The sequence below is a fragment of the Dasypus novemcinctus genome, chromosome 17 (assembly GCF_030445035.2).
Source record: "Dasypus novemcinctus isolate mDasNov1 chromosome 17, mDasNov1.1.hap2, whole genome shotgun sequence".
In the NCBI taxonomy this organism is placed as follows: domain Eukaryota; kingdom Metazoa; phylum Chordata; class Mammalia; order Cingulata; family Dasypodidae; genus Dasypus; species Dasypus novemcinctus.
This window is the reverse complement of record NC_080689.1, coordinates 28,280,726-28,300,326: the sequence shown is the minus strand read 5'-3', so window position 1 is coordinate 28,300,326 and position 19,601 is coordinate 28,280,726. Positions and strand designations below refer to the sequence as shown.

The window sequence follows — 19,601 nt, the reverse complement described above, 5'->3', positions numbered from 1 at the left end:
CCCAGGAAGCCTGAACACTGGAAGATGTTGGCAACCATCTTGCTCCAACATGTGGAAATAGATTTTGGTGAGGGAAGTTACCTATGCTTTATGGTCTGGTATCTGTAAGCTCCTACCCCAAATAAATACCCTTTATAAAAACCAACCAATTTCCGGTATTTTGCATCAGCGCCCCTTTGACTGACTAATATAATAGTCTTTAATTAAGTTATTATTAATTCCCTCCAAAAATAAATATTTTTAAATGTGGCTGCTTTCTCATTATTAGTATTGATTCTACAGGCATGAACTATTTGATTTTGCTCCTATGATCCAGTACCAGCTTTTACCTTTTACAGCATTTCCTCTTATCCTATAAAAATGGTTTGTTTTGCATCCTCTACCAATTCCCTCCATACCTCAGATATTTGCATCTGCCACATCCACCAACTGTGCCGTTTATAAGAGTAATTTAGCAATGTATTCATACAATATGAATTGTATGAGCACCTTCTGTGTACAAGTCATACATGAAATTTTCCATATGATATTTTTTTAAACATCACCAGGAAAGTGCCACATGTAAAGTTCCCTCTCTCTCTCTCTCTCTCTTTCTCTCTCTCCTCTCTTGCTACCAAATCCTCTATTGGAGAAATTACATTTTGTTAAAATTGTCTTCCTGGGGAATGCTTTTAAGAGATTGTGATTGTTCTAGAGAGAGCAACAGTTTTAGCCACTGATAACTAAGAATATTCTATTCAAAATAGTTAATTGTATTTTCATGTAATAGGAAAAATCAGCACAAAATGATAACAATAATCCCTGATATAATGAGGGATTATAGAAATGGGGAAGTAGAGGACAAGCATATGACCTGGCTCGTTATTTGCTCAACATCTCCCAATGATTAAAAGTAATTGTAGTGCCATGTTAGTTGGCCCTCTTTGGAGTTTGTGTTCCTGAGATGGAGTTGAACTCAGATATGACCTTTCTACACATGCCTCTTCTGTCACTTTTACTGGACCTGTGGTTGGGGCTGGGGTTGGTGTATACTCAGGAGACCTGAATCTCTGGACTGTCCCTGTGACAGTCAGGCCCTGAGCCTCAGCAGACTTGCAACTCCTACCCTCTGGTTTATTGGACTTACCCTGGCCAGTGAACAGGGAGGTGAAGAAGGTCAACCACCATACCAGGGAGCCAAGAATGCCTACAACTGCAAGTAAGAGAATTGCATCCATCATCCATCTGGAATCTAAGCCCCCTCTTGATATAGAGGTGAAGTGGGCTTAACCACACCAGGGTCCACAGGATGGAGGAATAGAGTATGGATTAGATTGGACTTACTGATATTCTACTATGGAAATATTGTGATTAGTAATGGAAGAAATTGTAGCACTGATGCAGAGAAAGTGGCCGCAGCAGCTGCTGAGGCTAGGGAGAGGGAAGAAGAAATATGATGTGGGGGCATTTTCAGGACTTGGAGTTTTCCTGGGTGGTACTACAGGGACAGATGCTGGACATTGTATGTCCTGCCATGGCCCACTAGGTGGACTGGGGAAGAGTGTAAACTGCAATCTAAATCATTATCCGTGTGGTGCAGCAGTGCTCCAAAATGTATTCACCAAATGCAACGAATGTCCCATGATGATGAAAGAGGTTGTTGATTTGGGAGGAGTAGGGTGAGGGAGGTGGAGGGCATGTGGGGACCTCTTATATTTTTTTAATGTAACATTTAAAAAAAATAGAGAGAGAAAAAAAATTTTTTTAAAGTAACTGAAAATTGTAAAAGACAGAACTTATGAGGAATAACCATAAAAAACAACATTATTTTCCTCCTATTGATCTTCTGAACCTAAATACAAACCTGGACAGTAATTTATAAATGGGTAGTATTTAATAGAAGTTCTACAGTCACTTGACAATATTGACATTATCTTATTTCAGAAAACAGAGTACCTGTTCCAATAAAACAATCACGTAAATTTGATAAAAAGTTAAACCCTTTACCCTGGGCCTCCTGAGGTTGGCTGTAAGCTAATGACTTGCAGGTTAATGTTGGACAGGGTGGGGGAAAGATGGTTTTTCTCTCCTTCCCTACCTGCTTTTTTGTTAAGTGTGTGTTTTTTTTTACCCAGAGTTGAAAGTTGTGGAGGAAGATGGAGTGGAAATAAGAAAGTGCCAGAAAACTCTTACTCATTCTTTTGGAAGATGACTCGTCTGAGTCTGGCAGGTGTCTTTACTTTTTCTCTTATGGGAACTTTATCAGATTCTTCAGAGACTCTGACAAGGGACATTAAATTATAATTCCCAAGATGCAAGCAGTGTATTTTCCTCTGATGTGCCATTCCTGCCACACTTAGGAAGCTAGAGGTTCATCTCCAGCTTCCTTCTGCTGAGATTCCATCACATACCCAAGTGTTCCTGTTGTATGGAACCTAAAATGGCCCCACATCAGCTCGCTTTTGTTAGTGGGCAACATCAGTCCATGAGAAGCACTTAGTATAGCTGTGAAGGCAGCCACTGGTTACTCACGTGCCAGTTCAGGCCTCAGCCCTCTTCCTTTGCTTGCTACTGGAGATGATAGTATAGATGCTTACCTTTACATTTCTCATGACAGACACAAATCCACTGTGCCCTCCAAATTCCGAGGAAGGACATTCCAGACATTTCAGGCTCTTAAATGACTCCTCAAAATCCATAGATTCAAGGCAAGGGAAGAAATCTCCAACTTCTTTCTTGGGAGTTTTGGACTTGGTAGCTCTCTTCAAACACATCCTTTTCTGTAATCCTTTCAGCCAGAGGGGATTAAGATTCCCGTAACTAGCTTTTGGATAACTCCTTTAAAAAGGCTTCTAGGTCTCTCACCACACTCTGAAATATCACATCTACCTTATCTTAACAACTCAATTGAAAATTTCAATTTAATATTCTGAGGTAAATAATTGCATGATAGCAAATTATCTTTCTCAGAAAAATAATCTTCTTTGCATACCCTCCCCAAAGAAAGCCATACTGAAGGAAATTGTTTTGGTAGTACATTTTAAAAATAAACCTTTTATGTCTAATTAACTAGAGGCCCAGTCATAGTTTCTTGAATTGTCTCCTGGTCTATAACGCTTGTCCCCCAAATCCTTCCTTCTTACTGTTGCTAGAATGTTCCACCTAAATCTTAATATCTCCCAGCCACTAGTCTCACTCCTAAATCTCCATTACCTGCTCAGGATAGTCTGCCTGTGCCTCCAGGCTCGCCCTGGGCAATCCTCTCTGTGCGTTTGACTCCAGCAGTGCCCTAGAAGCCACTCTTCCCTCACATACCCCGTGCCTTCGCACAGCAAGCCCTCTGTAAAACCCAGCTCAGGCACACAGCCTTTATACAGCTGCACCAACAGAATTAAAGACCTTGTCGGTTGTTTTACTCTTCCCCTAAAAAAGGCAGGACTCTGTTGACACAACTCTCCCACTAGACACGAGACTGTGAGGGTTTTTTGTTTGGTTGGTTGACTGGTTTTGCTTTGTTTTTTTTGTTGGATTGCTGTTAACTGTTTTGAAATAAGCAAGTTTTCTGGTTCCATTGGTTGTTGTACTAAATTAACAATTGCTAAAGGTAATTTTCACCTTCCTGGGTGCCACTTGTTTAGAAGCTATTTGTATATGACTTAATTAGTGAGTAAGTGGGGTATGTAACAAAATGAGGATTAAATCATAATGTATAGAAATCATTCATTCATTCAACAGACATCTCCTGAGCAACTCCTATGAGTCAGGAACAGTGCTGGTAGCAGGGATGTTGGTATTGATAAAGGTCATAACCTCTGACCTCTGAATTATACAATGTGACAGGGGAAATGACAGAATCAGAAGTTAATAGTGTTATGATCATGGTAGAGAGCATAGTATCTTAGAGACTCCAATGTCAAAGGAAATATACTAGGAGAATTACTAGTCACTGACTGGCTACTTTGTGCATTTATGCAAGCATTCATTCCATAAATATGCACTGAGAACTTACTATGTGCAGTGGGGAAACAGCAGAGAACAAAACAGTCCCCTTCATCAACAAATTTGTATTATAATTGGAAGAGATGAGCAAAATGTAATTGATAGAAAACAGGACTAAGTAAAGCAGGGTGTGGGAACAGAGCATGCTAGGACGAGTTATTTACATACGGATCATCAGGGGAGGCTTTTCTGATAAGATTTCATTAAAATAATTTACTCTACATGAGGAAGCTCACAGCATTGTTAGGAAGAGAGGAGAAGCAGGCTTGGAGCCTAGGTAGAAACAAGCGATATATGGGCTGCACGGCTCTATTCAAATTGACCTTGTTTGCCAGACTTGCACCAGCATTCCTCCCATACTGGACAATGCAAGTCCTTCCCAAGCCCTGCTGTCCCTGGACATTGGATGCTGCTGTGGCCCCCACCATCATGCTCATCACCAGAATGGGTGCTCCATTGCTCCTGCTTCTCTGCCACACTCAGTTCCACCGAGAGGCTGAGCCAGGTGTTTGGGGCTGAGAGCAGTTCATGTGCCCATGTTCTAGGTACCAGGAGGGTAGTAAAGCAATATCTGAACTTTTCAATATCTTGAGTGAGAGGTGAGCACTGCCCTAACATTAGCTTATTAAATAATAACTACTGAATATGAAATTGTGGGCCAGACACAATTATGCAATAAGCCCTGGGGTTGAGCAGGACAATAAGACATAGTCCTTGTTGAGTTTCCATTCTAGAAGAAGGTCTCAGTAATATTGAGAAGTGATGTGGAAAAAATCATGATGGAGGGCTGGACAGTTGTCAAGGGGAGTTACCAAAATTTATAGGTGGAGAATATCCCAAACAAAGGAAGAGGATCAAATACTTGGCAGCAAAAATAATGCAAGAAATTTGCAAAACAGAGACCTAATTTAGAGTAAGGTATATATAGAAATCATCTGAACATAGTCACAAAGAAAGGCTCTAAAACTAATTTGACTAATAGCAGTATGATTAGAATAATAAACATATTTTCTCCCAAAGTGACCATTTTGTGAGAGTTTTATTTAGATGAATAACAATAATGTATTTGTTTTAAAGAGTGTAGTCTTATCATGTTTATTACAGTTCTACCTGCTTTCTTCATTGGCATCTTTTTGTCAGAATGATGGGTGAGGTCAGGATTAAAGTTTTTCATAGTTAGGATGAATTTCAACAGCAAATGACAGAAACCCAAAATAAAAGTTTCTTAAAGAAGACAGGAGTCTGTCCCTTTCGGATGAACACAATCTGGAGATAAATAGTTCAGGGCTGATCTAGTGGCGCCACAATCACTTGTGATTCTGGGCTCCTTTTGTCTTGATGAGTTGCTAACTTTAGTGTACTGTCTCATAACTAAGCTGGCTGCCCAAGCTCTAGCCATCCCTTTGCATTCCAGTCAACCTATGGGGAAGAGAAAGGACCAAAGGGGCCTTGTCAATTGCCTTTTAAACTTTCCTCAAGGTTGCTACATAATATTTCTGTTTGTATCTCCTCACCCCATGTGGCCGCATATTATTGAAATGTATTTTTTCCTGAGCAACTAGAATTGTGAGCTCTCTTACTAAGAGAATATTGCGCTAGATAAATTCAGCCTCTTCGTTTTTCTTCATTTTGTTTTGTTTTTGCTTCACGTTGCAATTCTCTTGTACTTGTAGAGATTGGGATTATGTGTTCTCTCTTCTCTGAATGCTAAAGTGTTCCACTTACTGCTTCTGCATTGTATCTTTTTACTTATTATCCATTTAGCACTCTAATGATCTCATCCATAAAAAGTGTGAGTATGGTTCCTGTAATGGAAATGGGAGACACATTGGCTCCCTGTGGGTTTCAGAACATAGGAAGTATCTGTGATACCGTGCTGTTGTCATGGTTAAAAGAACAAAGACTGTAGAGACAGGCTGCCTGAAGTCAAATCCCAGCTCTGCCACTTTCAAGCTGCAGGACCACAGGCAAGTTGCCTATTATCTCCATTCCTCAGTTTCTTCTTCATCTTTCAAAATATAATCACAAAGATGGATTGTGATGGCTGGTACTCAGAATTGGATTTCTTGTGAAGCTAATGAAGTTTAAGCCTTAAGACCCCTCGAGGCCTTGGGAGAAGCCCTAGAAACATGTTCACATCGTCATGTGCTTTGCCAAATTTGCAAAATCAAGATTTTTTTTCTCGAAGAAGGCCCCAATTTGCATAAGCTTCAGTACCTACAAAACCAAAATTCTCCTGGCAGTTCTGTACTGAATCAGAGGCTATAATGTGCCCCTACCCTGGGTGGGAAGTTGAGTTAGACAGGCTTTCAGGTCATGGTGCAGGATACGGGGTATGGGCGGCCAGCATCCAAAAGACTTGGGACACTGTTTTAAAAAATGCAAAATTAGAATCTCTTAGGGTGGGCACTGCTTATCTCCATTTATTCCAACCTTCTCAAATGGTTCTAATGTGCCTTGAAATTTGAAACACTATTCTAATGGCTCTTCGAATCTGAAATTCTAATTTTAAACTACACAGTACTAATTCAGAGGTTACCAACCAAAACACTGTGGAAGAATTAGAAACCTCACCCTTTTTAAGATTTGCTCATGGCAATACTCCGAATTTGGGGATAGTCAGAAAGGAGTGTGGCTAGGAAGAGCTGTCATCCTATTTTTTGGCAAGTGAGAAAAGATTTGTCTGAATGGATCAAGATTTAATGAAATATTACTTTTTCCACTGGTATATTTTCAAGAATACATAAATTATTCCATTTTTCCCCCTACTCATTTTGAATCCAGTGATAAAGGTTGTGATAAGTCTTTCAGGTACAAGATTGTATTGGCCAAAATCAAGCTAGGGTTCTTAATAGACAGAGAAGAGGGATCTCACAGTTCTTGTTTCATTGTGTGCTACTCTTTGCCAGGCACACTGCTAGATGCTTCACAAATGTGCCTTCATTGAATTTTTACCACAAACTGCAAGAGAGCTGACATTCCCATTTTTATAAGTAAGAAAACTAAAGCTTAGATGGATTAAGTAATCTTTTCAAGAATTACAAAGCTAATATGTGGCTAGGACTTAATCCCAGGTATAACTGAATTCAAATTCTATTTTGTCTTCCCCAACACCATTCTGCTTACAAATAAAGATGGAATTAATTTGTGTGCAAGGTGACATTCAAAGCTTGAACCTTGAAAATATATATGATATACCTCAGAACTAATTCATTATCCTCTTCTTTATATCCATTCCTCCTTGTGGTAACCCATCTTCTTTAAAGTATTTACACACACAAACACACATACACAAACAGATCATTTGCTTCCTCTTGTAGAATGACTCTACAAATTTTTCTCGCGTTTGTAAAAGCAAAACTATGTATAATGGCCAAAGAACACACTCTTCCTTCCCCCTCTTACATTAAAAAGGATCGCTATAATTAAAAGTTTGTGGTTATGATCTATTGTATTTTCAGTCATTTGAGTTTAAACATGAGTGCAGGTGCAGACTGTAACAAATCTATCCAAAGTTTAAGGTTAGATAGTGTTTAAAAAGCAGTGGCTGCTGCTCTCAGATGCTTTAAGTTCTCACCATTAGCCTGCAAAAACACCCTAGTCTCCATCTTTTAGTACATCAGCCAGCCCGTATGTTCCTGACAAATGTGGACTAGGAAACCAGACATTTTTTTTTTGGAGCAGACAACCAACATGACACACACACACAAAAGAAGCAGCTATGGTGAAAATAAAAATTGAAAAAATATCCCACAACCATCTTTTTCACATTATGTGAGAAAATGTAATAAAAATTCTAATTAAAAAATCTGAACAATTATTTCTCTGAGCACTTTCACACCAGCAAGTCTCATTGGTCAGGACTCTATGGCTACACTGAACCTCTTTAATCTAGTGAAGGTTAGGGCAGCCTAACCTGTGGTGTATAAAAGCAGTTGACGTTTGGAGAAGAAAGCAACTTTTGGTTTCCTCTTTCAATGTTTCATGAGGTTTTTGTTGTAGTTCTACAGACTAAATGTTTGTGGTCTCTCTACTAGGACGGGAGAAAATTAAAACCTAATTTGAACAAACAAAACCAAAAGCATGTGGTTTTTATCTTAAGGACGTTCCTTGTCGCATTTTTCTCCCAACCTGCAGTAAAATTAAGTCACTGTGGAAATCTTATCAAGGGCCCTCAGTCAATTTTCATAACTCTATCAAAACAGATTGTGGTGTTAGGAAGAAATTGCCTTGATATATTAATTGCAGGCCCATGGGCTGGGGGGCTGAAGATAAGCAGTTGCACATCTACAAAATGGACCACTCTGAAGAGGCAAACAATGCAAGGGATGTTAAATGGACTTGTAGATTTCTCCTAATAGTATTGCTTTTTAAAATGTTTTCCACAAAGCCAGAAAGGTCAGGATGTCAAAGCACTTTATGGTCTAATTTGAAGATGGGAACACTCATTCATTGCTAATATTTTCTTAGTTATTTTTTCCAATTAGAAATGAACCCAACGTTATAGGAGATAGGAAACTGAAAAGCTTACTGATTGTCTCTGGAATATTTTCTCACTAACTGAGACCAGAAATTTCTGCATTTCCTCATCTATAGAATGTATGAATATTTATAACCCTTAACTACATATCAGGATCCAGAGAGAAAAAGCAGTATCCAGCCAGGTGACAAGAGATTATTATGAGTTTAAAGAACATAAATGCTTTTCCTAAACCTGAGAAAATTCATGATCAGAAAATAAATAGTATGTCAAGAATTTGGGATCATGTTCTAGCAGGTCAATTAATTCATTGTGACTGTATGCCATAAACATAAAATAATTAGACCAAAAAGTAAATTTAATTCGGACATCAAAACTACGTCTTAAAAAAAAAACACACAAATTCTGACACTTCTTAAGCTTTTATTTAAAAAAGATACTGATTTAGAATTGTACCCCCACCAAAAATGACCCCCAAAATCAGAGTCAAATACAATATTTTAAATGTTTTTTCAATAATAACCACATGTTACATGTTTACATGGTCCAAGTTAGCAGTAAAGAATTCATGAAGCCTGGGAGTTTTCCTGAGGTTTAAAATTAATTGGTCAATAATGAAACGTAGCATCCAGTGAAATTGTTGGAAATTTCCTTCAGAAAGTCCATCAATTTAAAAGCCATATTGAACCCCTGTTGTTTCTGAGAACCTTTGGAATCTATCTGAGAGTGATTTTTCAGAAGAGAGAAGTGCACTCTGTATTTATAAGAGAGTTTTTCAATTAAAGAAAAAAAACTCATCAAAGAAAAAAACCGAGTTTTTAACCACTAAAATGGAATCACAGTCTTTAAAATAGTCCGTTTGATTATCTCACTAATGTTGGTTTAAATGGGCTTAAAAAAATGTTTGGATTTGTAAATGCAAAGATGACTGACTGTTACAATTTTCCAGGACGGTTTAGCATTGTAAAGGTCACATTGATTTTAGTGGGCCTCAGCAATGCGTAAACAGTGCAGAAAAGATCCTTGGTTAGCCAGTGAAGCTCTGCTATTTACTGCTCTCATAACTATATATTGTCCTCACCATAACAAGTAAAACTGCCTCAGACAAGCAACTTGATTGTTTGTTTGTAATCAAGGTATAGCGATGTGGAAAGACAGAATAAAGAAATCAGTGAACAGGAGGAAAAGATGATAAAACAGCTCTCCAGAAACTGTTACTGGATTGTCACAATTTTATGCCAGATTGTGTAGCAAAAGGAGGCAGACTGAAATAATAACAATGCCATGTGTTTATGTAGCACCTTTTTCTGAGAAGCTCTTGATACACTGTGATCATCCAGGCTTTCCCTGAGTTGTAGTCCAAATAGCTGCTGAAAAGTACTGAGTCACTTCTGTTCTGGAAAATCTCTGTGCCTTGTCAAGTTGTGCTAATTCAGACTTTTACTGAGGATTTCCTGGGCCCCTTGATGCTTTATTATCCTTGCATTCTGTTCCCAGTTTGGCCAAATGCCCCTTATACACAGACACACAGACATACAGACATATACTCACACAATATCTAAGTCTTTATTGAAATTCAGCAGTTCAGCTCAAGGGCAAATTACTTACATGGCTTAAGTGTAGAGAGGGGGTAAAAGACAATTAAGTTAATTTTCATCCAGAGAAAGAAAAACTTTCCATGCCAAATGATGCTTTTTCTTCTTTCAGCAAAAGGTTAAGTATCTTTTATACTGGGAGGTACCTGAAAAGTTGAGGGAGCATTTCTAAACCGTGAGTTACATGGCAAGACGTTATCCTCCTTTCAACAATTTCAGACAAAGGAGTAGGTGAGGACCTGGGGAAAGTAGCTGGTGAATCGTTTTACAGATAACGTGAAGCAGGGAAGGTTGAACTGATTTACTCAAATACATTGAAACAGTTATAGGTATAGAGAGCTATAGAACTTTAGCTCTTAATCACAAGGTATTCTGTCTGTTAAGAGAACTGAAACTTTACATTTTCTTCAGATTTCATGGTAGTTCAGCTTACTGAAAATAAACTTACACACATATCCATATCCATATCTATATATTTATTTTAGGGACTCTCTGTGCTTATTTTCAGAAAATTATATTCCTGTTATTAAACATTTAATGCTACAAATAATGCATGGCATTGCCATGACCAATATATTTGCAGTGGGGAAAAATCACCCATACAATAATCATGACCTTATTTTCTAGACCAAAAATCAGGTAAATAGTCTGAGAAATTTCATTCATTGACTAACTGATTTATTCGTCCTTTGAATATTTTGTGCATACTTAATATGCAACACATATGGGTTTGGGGCTGTAAATAGAGGGGTGAACAAGACAGACTCTTTGCTAGGGGATTTTATTAACAATCTGAGATGAGCAATCACTATTCCTAAATCCCCAGAAATAAAGAGAACATCACATATACCCCCTATTCCAATTAGCTTACCTAGAGAGGGAAAAAAGTACATTTCTCTAAATTGGATGCGGTCATACCATCAGCATTAATAATAATCAGTGGATCAGCACTAGTTTCCAGGTGTGCTCACCAGTTTTTGGAGTTTTCCTTTTCATGCAAAGCTTTTGGAAAAGACATCAAAGCCTTTTATACATAGGAGATGGTTTAAATTGTCTAGTCTAGGGTAGGTTTCATCCCATGTCTGGACTCTGGAAGTTGCTAATAGCTTCTGGAGTGAACTTTGTCTGCCACAGGCTAATTCATGCTTAGATGAAAATGAAAGTTAAAGATCTTATGTTCTAACCCCAGGATTTCGTGATAGGAATCTAGAACCAAAATCCAAGTTATTTAAATTATAGCATAAAATAGCGACGATCTAAATCCTTTTTATTTTTCTGTTTCCAACTCCTCAATTAAAACCCCAAATACATATTGGCACGGCATATAGAACCCCTTATTTCTCACCACTTTTCATATGCTTTAGGATTCTGAGCACAGCAAACTCCTCGCACATCCCAGGAAGCAACTGGACTGCCCATGCCATCATGCTTTTGTACATGTCACTTCCTGCTTGCAGTATGTGGTCCTTTAAAACTCAGTTTAGCCATCAAATTCTCTGGAAAGCCTTATTGATCTCTTTGTTTCCCTTCTCTCCTTACCTAGCTGGCCTTCTCTCCTCACCTCCCACAATACGTAAACCAAACCTCAATTGTACATTTGCATACCTGCCCATCTATCCTATCCCATAACAAGCTGGAGTCTCCTACAATGCAAAGATTTTCACTTATTCATCTCTGCCTCTCTCTGCAGGCCTAGCTGGAAGTCTGCAGTAAAAGTTGGCTGACTGAATGATTGGATGAGAGAAAAGAATGTAAAGCATAATTCCCGTGGAAGTTGAGAATTCAGTTTTCCTCAGCTCCTCCACCACTTCTCCCATCCCTTCTAGATCCAGAAGGCTGAGTTACAACCAGATCTGTGTTATTTCTATAGCTGCTTTAAAACCCCAGTTGCTTAGGGGTCTCTTCTGTTTTCCCAGGGGCATACTGAAGAGCAGGTGTGTGCAAAGCCTACGGTATGACAACTGTACATTCTGAGTCCGCTATCAGAACCATTCCTCATTTATCATTTCTTTTATTTACCAGTTTCCTACTAGGGCCTGAGGCCTGAGGTCTGACCCATGAGAATTGGCCCTGAACTACCACGAATTCCTCATGTTATGTATGCCTCATGTCTTGTAAACTTCTCCTTTTCTCCAGCTGTCTATAGGCTCACCTTTAGCCCCTGCCTTATAACACACATTACCTAGGCCAACCCTGATTACATGGCTCTGCTTAGGCTACAATCTGAAACCTCACCCAAGTTCTTTCATTAATATTGACAGCCTTAAGCCACATATGGTCCAAAACAGAAATCTGCCTTGCCTCTCTTTTCTGCTGATTTAATTCCCAGTAAACTCTCCTATTAACTGTGGTTGGAAAATAGGATTTTCTGTTCAATCCATTATTCTCATTAGTCAAGCTATGCCATATTATCACATATTAATTTGTGATTCTAGAAAAACTAGAACTGAGGTATTATACTTAACCCTAAGGGATATTCAGTGTAATTATTTTTTCCTGAATGACTCAGAAGACATTTCAGGACCTTGCATTAATTTAGGGCTATAATTTTGAACATCAATTATTTCCCCATAAATATCAAAAACATCCAGTTAATGTATTGTTCCCCAAAATAACTACTGAACAATAATCTTGTTTTTTTCTGTCTGTTTTTAGTTGAATACAGCAAATCAGTTTGTTTCCAAATGGAAAAAATGGTGCTTGTTCATTATTAAATCTCCATGGTAACTGTCATATTGAAGGAAGAATGTCCATTGGGTAGTTATAGGGGCAAGAAATCCAGTCTATATCTAAAGTGTGTCATGGCACAAGATAAAGTGAGTCTAAGAAGTAGATTTGACCAAAATAAAGAGCAGAGAAATAAAAGGAAAATAAATAAAGAACAGAGAGATTCGAAGTGTGAAGTCTTAGGTGGAGAACCCCAGGAGCAGTGAAGATGGGCTAAGCACCAGGGACTCAGGCAGATTCTAAAGTTTATCTGTCATCCAGTGTGTCTGCTACTCACTTTAATTTAAACTCTTGGCTCATGTCATCTCCACAATATCATCACCACCTTTTCTCCTCCTACATCAATGTCCACTTTGTCCTAGTGCCCTATGCTGGTGCCTCCTCTTCTTCTCAATCTCTAAATGAAGGAGTAGGCAGGGCTAACTGATAAGACCCCATCTCCTCTTTTTCTACAGTTATTCTTTATTCCATTCCATCCAATACTATAACTTTTTTTAACTTAAACTTTTTAAATTTTGAAATACTTCCAAAAAGTAGAATTAAAAACCAAAACTACAGTAGCACTGGCATTTATATTTACCCATGTCATTACCATCACTAGATTCTTATTTCTACATGTGACTATGATCTATTGTCCTTTCTTTCATCCTGCTGTACAGTCTTTAGGGCTGGTGATGAACACTCAGTTTTTGTTTATCTGGGAATATCTTAAACTCTCATCTTTAAAAGAGTTTTGCCAGGTACAGAAATCTTGGTTGACACATTTTTGCTTTCAGCACTTTAAACTTGTCAGCCCACTGCCTTCCTACCTTCATGGTTACCATTGCAAAATTAGCAATTAACCTTATTGAGATTCCCTTGTATATGACATGTTACTTCTTTCTTGTGGCTTTCAGAATTCTCTCCTTCTCTTGACATGTGACAGTTTGATTATAATATGTTTTAGTGGTGATCTGTTTGGGTTTATCCTGTTTGGAGTTTGTCGAGTGTCTTAGAGGTGTACATTCATGGCTTTCATTAAATTACGGACTTTTTTTTGCCATTATTTCTTTGAATATTCTTTAGGCCTCTTTCACTCTTTCTTCTTCTTCTGGGACTCCTACAATGCATATATTGGTATGCTTGATTGTGACCCAAAGGTTCCTCCAGCTCTGTTCACTTTTCTTCATTCTTCAGTTCCTGAGACAGGATGATTTCAAGCATCTAATCTTCATGGGTTCATTCTTCTGCTAGCTCCAGTCTGCTGCTGAACCCCTCCAGGTATTTTTTAATTTGTTACTATAGTCTTCTGCTCTGTTTGGTTCCTTTTGTAATTTCTATCTCTCTGCTGATATTTTCTTTGTATTAGTGTATTTTTTTCCTGGTTTTTATTTCTTTTATATGTTTTCTTTTAGCATACTGAACATATTTAGGCCATTTTTTTTTTAAAGTCTTTGACTGGTATGTCCCACGTGGAATCCTCCTTGTTCATGGTTTCTAATGCTTTAATTTTCTCTTTTGCCTGGGCCATTGCTTTCTGTTTCTTTTTATGTGTTTTAATCTTTTGTAGAATCCTGGACATTTTGATATTTTAATGTGCTATTGCTGGAATTTAGACTCTGTGAGCCCTGTGTTCCTAAAATTCTACCCAAATCCAGCTAGAATTATGACAGCACTTTCCTTGAATGGCAGGGGCTAACAATAACAACAATTAAGAAAAAGGAGGAGGAGGAGGAGTGGTGGGTGGTGGTGGTGGGAGGATGGGGAGAAAGATGAGGAAGAGGAGGAGAAGAAGAAAAAGAAGAAGAGGGGGAGAGGGAAAAAAGGGAGTGGCAGGGGAAGCGGGGAAGTAAACAACTTTCCCAGTCTTTGCTCTACTTTGAGGAAGACAACTGGAAACAGATTGTTGGGAATTGGGTGATATAAGGAATATGCAAATAGGAGAAAAATCATGGTTCCTGAAAGTGACTCTTATATCTGCAGATAAAAATCAAAATGTTCCAAAACTATCCTCAAAATGCTTTCATTAACTTTTAAGTTATGTATTTAATTTGTCATTATTTTTTTATTTCTGTGGTGGTGTTTTTTATCAAAACCAAAGCCCTTGGAGAGAAAATGAGTTTGGGAATATGCAGAAATTGTTAAATATCTTTTTCATAGAAAATTGCTTAAAGAAAACAATTTCCCCCAAACCCCCTAATATTCTGAAGCGTCATAGAAAGTTATGTTTTTCTGGTGAAACAGAGCTGAAAATAAGAGAACCTAATGATCTAAAATAAGATCTAAGGTTTACTTTGATTTTTTTAACAAATCAATTTTACTGATGTGTATTAATAAAGCATAAATCCATCCAAAGTGTACAATAAAAGATATTCAGTATAATTACATAGTTGTACATTTATCACTTCAATCATTTTTAAAGCATTTTCATTAAGCAAGGACCTCAAGGTACAGTCAAGACTCTTCTTAAATTGCTATACTTATAGAATTATAAACACTGAAACAGAATCTTTGCACTGAAATACATTCTATGTGACTTGGGTCAAGTTAAATTTGTTTACTTAATTTCCTCATCTGCAAAATGGGCATAATAAAACTATCTTCCTAATAGGACTTTCACCAAAATTACATGAGCTGGCACATCATAGGCTTTTGATAAATGTTGGTTATCTACAAAATCATCTTTATGCTCTTGATTAGGAATCACAGAGATAATTCATAGTTCTCTGATTGAATTATATTTTATGTTCTAATCATTTTAAGAGAGAATCTAGAGATTGGATAATACTTATTGCCCTGTCTCCACTGGCATCTGATAAATTGCCTATTCTATACTTTTATCATACAAGTATAAACCAATTATAAATGTCTCTCAATATTATATGATGTTTCTGATTTGAAAATGTAATCAAAATGAAGATATATATTCCAGATGTGATTGCAAGATTGTTTATAGTAGAGAAAAAAATTGTAGTTTGCAAATTTTCCAAATCTCTATCAATATAAAGTTGATTAAGTCAATTTTGGTCCATTCACACAATAGAACACAATAAAATTACATATATATGTATATATATATACTTTTTATGAGGTTTTACTATATTACACAGTCCCATGTTACAGTTTTTAGTTTTCCTTCTAAAATATACATGACCTCAGACTTTCACTTTAACTACTGTCACCCATATAATAACTCTGCCAGTTACAAACACCATGATATGCTTTCACCATTTCTATACATTTCCAAAGATTTACAAACAACTTTTTTTACCAATTCTGCACAGAGTAACTCTTAGTTTTCCATTCTCTATCCTCCTTCTATTTTCTGGTGACCTATTGTGGCAGTATGAAATTATTTTTGTGAATCCCAAAAAAGGGAAAAATTATGTTTGTAAATTAATCTATTCCTCTGGGTGTGACACCCTTTGAATGCATTAGATTCAGCTGACATGTCTTGATTAAATTACCTGTTAAGATTAGGGCTATGATTCACCACATTGGTAGGCATGACTCAGGGTGGAGTCCGCACTCCCTTGATGGGCTGATATTAATGGACTCATTCAGGAAGATGCACGGAAGACCTGTGAAGAAAGAGAGCTTTGTCATGTTTGATCCTGGGGCCCCAGACAGAGATGAACAATTTGCCTAATAAATTGCAGCTAAAGAGAACAAAGCAGCTGAACAGCTGAGAAGGGGGAAGAAAAAGCCCTATGTCAGCCTGTAGCTGAGAGAGAGGAAGGCTGAGATGGGCAACCATCTTGCTTCAACTTGTAGCAACTGACTTGGATGAGAAAGCAACCTTGAATTGCACTCTTTCGAGCCTTGTAACTGTAAGCTTTTACCCCAAATAAATATCCTTTATAAAAGCCAACAGACTTCTCATAATTTCCATCAGCACCCCTTTGGCTGACTAATACACCTATTTCTAATTATTGATTCCATGAGTTTACACAATATATTTAGTTCATAATAGGACACTCATACAGTATTTGTCCTTTTGTGTCTGGTTTCACTTAACATAATGTCCTCCAGTTTCATCCATGTTGTCATATGTTTCATGACTTCATTCCTTCTTACCGCTGCATAATATTCCATCATACGTATACACAAGAGTTTGTTTATCCATTCAACAGTTGAGGGACATCTGCGTTGTTTCCAACTTTTGACAATTGTGAATAACATAGCTATGAACATTGGTGTGCAGATGTCTATTCTTGTCTCTGCTCTCAGTTTTTCTGGGTATAAACCTAGTAATGGTATTGCCAGATCCCATGGCAAGTCTATATTCAACTTCGTTAAAACTGCCAGTCAGTTCTCCACAGTGGCTGTACCATTCTATAGTCCCACCAACACTGAATAAGCATTCATATCTATCCACAACCTCTCCAACATTTAAAATTTTCCAACTTTTTAATAGTGGCCAGTCTAATAGGTGTGAAATTATATATCATTGTAATTTTCATTTTCATTTCCCTAATCACTAGTGATATTGAACATTTTTTCATGTGTTTCTTCACCATTTGTATTTCTTCTTTGGACAGTTATCTTTTCAAGTTTTTGCCCATTTTTAAATCAGGTAGTTTGTCTTTTTATTGTTGAGTCATATGACTTCTTCGTATATCATGGATATTAAACTATTATTGAAATGCCAAATATTTTCTCCCGTTGAATCGGCTGCCTTTTTACCCCCTTTCTCTCTCTCTCTCTTTTTACCCTTTTGACAAAGTCCTTTGAGGTGCAAAAGTGTTGAATTTCGAGGAGTCTCATTGACCTATTTTTTTATTTTGTTGCTCATGTTTTGGGTGTAAGATTTAAGAAATTACTACCTAGCACAATACCTTGAAGATGTTTTCTTATATTTTCTTCTAGGAGATTTATGATTCTTGTTTTTATCTTTATGTGCTTGATCCATTTTGAATTAATTTTTGTATAAGGTGTGAGATAGGGGTTCCATTTTATTTTGGATATGGGTATCCATTCTCCCAGCACAGTGTGTTAAACAGACTGCCCTGGCACAGGTAGGAATGCCTGACTCCTTGTCAAAAATCACTTGAATGTAGATGTGAGGGTCTGTTTCTGAGTTCCCAGTTTGGTTCCATTGGTCAATGTGTCTGTGTTTATGCCAGTACAATGCTGTTTTTACAATGTAGGTAAGCAATATGCTTTAAAGTCAAGAAGTGAGAATACTTCAACATCTTTTTGGCTATTTGGGGTAACTTACCCTTCCAAATAAATTTGACAATTGGTTTTTCCATTTCTGCAAAAAAAGGCTGTTTGGATTTTTAGTGGAATTGTGTTGAATCTGCAAATCATTTTGGGTAGAATTGACATCTTAATGATATTCATTCTTCCAATCCATGAACACAGAATGACCTTCCATTTATTTAAGTCTTCTTCATTTCTTTTAGCAATGTTTTGTAGTTTTCTGAATATTGGTCCTTTATGTCCTTGGTTAAGTTTACTCCTAAATATTTGTTATTTTACTTGCTATTATAAATCAATTTTTAAATTTTCTTTCTCAGATTGCACATCAGTAGCATATATAAACGTTATAGATATTTGCATGTTAACCTTATATCCTGTCACATTTCTGAACTTGTCTATTAGTTCTAGTAGCTTTGTTGTGGATTTTTCAGGAAATTCTAGATATAGGATCATATAATCAGTGAACAGGGCAAGTTTTACTTCTTCCATTCCTATTTGGGTGCCTTTTATTTCTTTATCTAACCTAGTTATGCTAGCTAGAACCTCTAGCACAATATTGAATAATGATGGTGACAGTGGGCATCCTTGTCTTGTTCTTAATCTTAGTGGGAAAGCTTTCACTCTTTCATCTAGAAGTACAATGCTAGCTGTAGTTTTTTCATATGTGCACTTTACCATATTGAGAAAGCTTCCTTTTATTCCTATCTTTTGGAGTGTCTTTTTTTAAATCAAGAAAGGGTGCTGTCTTTTTTTCAAATGACTTTTCTGCATCAATCAACAGAATCATGTGATTTTTCTTCTTCAATTTATCAATATGGTTTATTATACTAATTTATTTTCTTGTGTTGAACCACCCTTGCATGCATGGAATAAAACCCACTTGATCATAGTGTATAATTCTTTAAATGTGCTTTTGGATTCGGTTTGCAATTATTTTGTTGGGGATTTCTGCATCTATAGTCATTAGAGATATTGGTCTGTCATTTCCTTTTTTTTTTTTTTTCCTAGTCTTTTTATCTGGTATTAGGGTAATATTGGGTCTGTAAAATGAGTTCAATAGCATTCTTTCCTACTCAATTTTTTGGAAAAACTTGAGCAAGATTCGTGTTACATAGTCTTTGAAAGATTGGTAAAATTCATCTGTGAAGCCATCTGTTTCCAGACTTTTCATCTTTGGGCATTTTTTGATGATTGTTTCAATCTCTTCACTTGTGATTGGTTTATTGAGGTCTTCTATTTCTTCTGGGGTCAGTATAGGTATTTCTAGGAATTTGTCTATCTCTCTACATTGTCCAGTTTTTTTTTTGGCTTACAGTTGTCCATAGTATCCTTTTATGATCTCTTTTATTTCTTCAGAATCAGTGGTAATGTCTCCCTGCTCATTTCTGATTTTTTAAGTTTGCATCTTCTCTCTCTTTTCTTTGTCAGTCTAGCTAAGGGTTTTTTGATTTGTTGATATTCTCAAAGAACCAACTTTTAATTTTGGTGATTCTCTCTATTGTTCTCAATTTCATTTATTTCTGCTCTGATATTTACTATTTCTTCCTTCACCTTGGTTTGCTATTAATAGTTTGCTCTTCTTTCCTAGTTCCTCCAGAAGTGCAGTTAGATCTTGAATTTTAGCTCTCTCTTCTTTA

General features: G+C 37.0%; 1 protein-coding gene across 8 annotated transcripts in view; it reads left to right on the top strand.

Moving 5' to 3' along the window:
* SLC8A1 (solute carrier family 8 member A1) overlaps positions 1 to 19,601 on the top strand; it is a 391,565-nt gene that overhangs the window by 16,587 nt on the left and 355,377 nt on the right. Inside the window, exon 2 of one of the 8 annotated variants that reach the window (XM_058278450.2) lies at positions 2,115 to 2,209. The exons of the other annotated variants lie outside the window; for them this stretch is intronic. The gene's annotated coding sequence lies outside the window, so the exon portion shown is untranslated. The remainder of the gene's footprint in view (positions 1 to 2,114; positions 2,210 to 19,601) is intronic. 8 annotated transcript variants of the gene reach the window in all.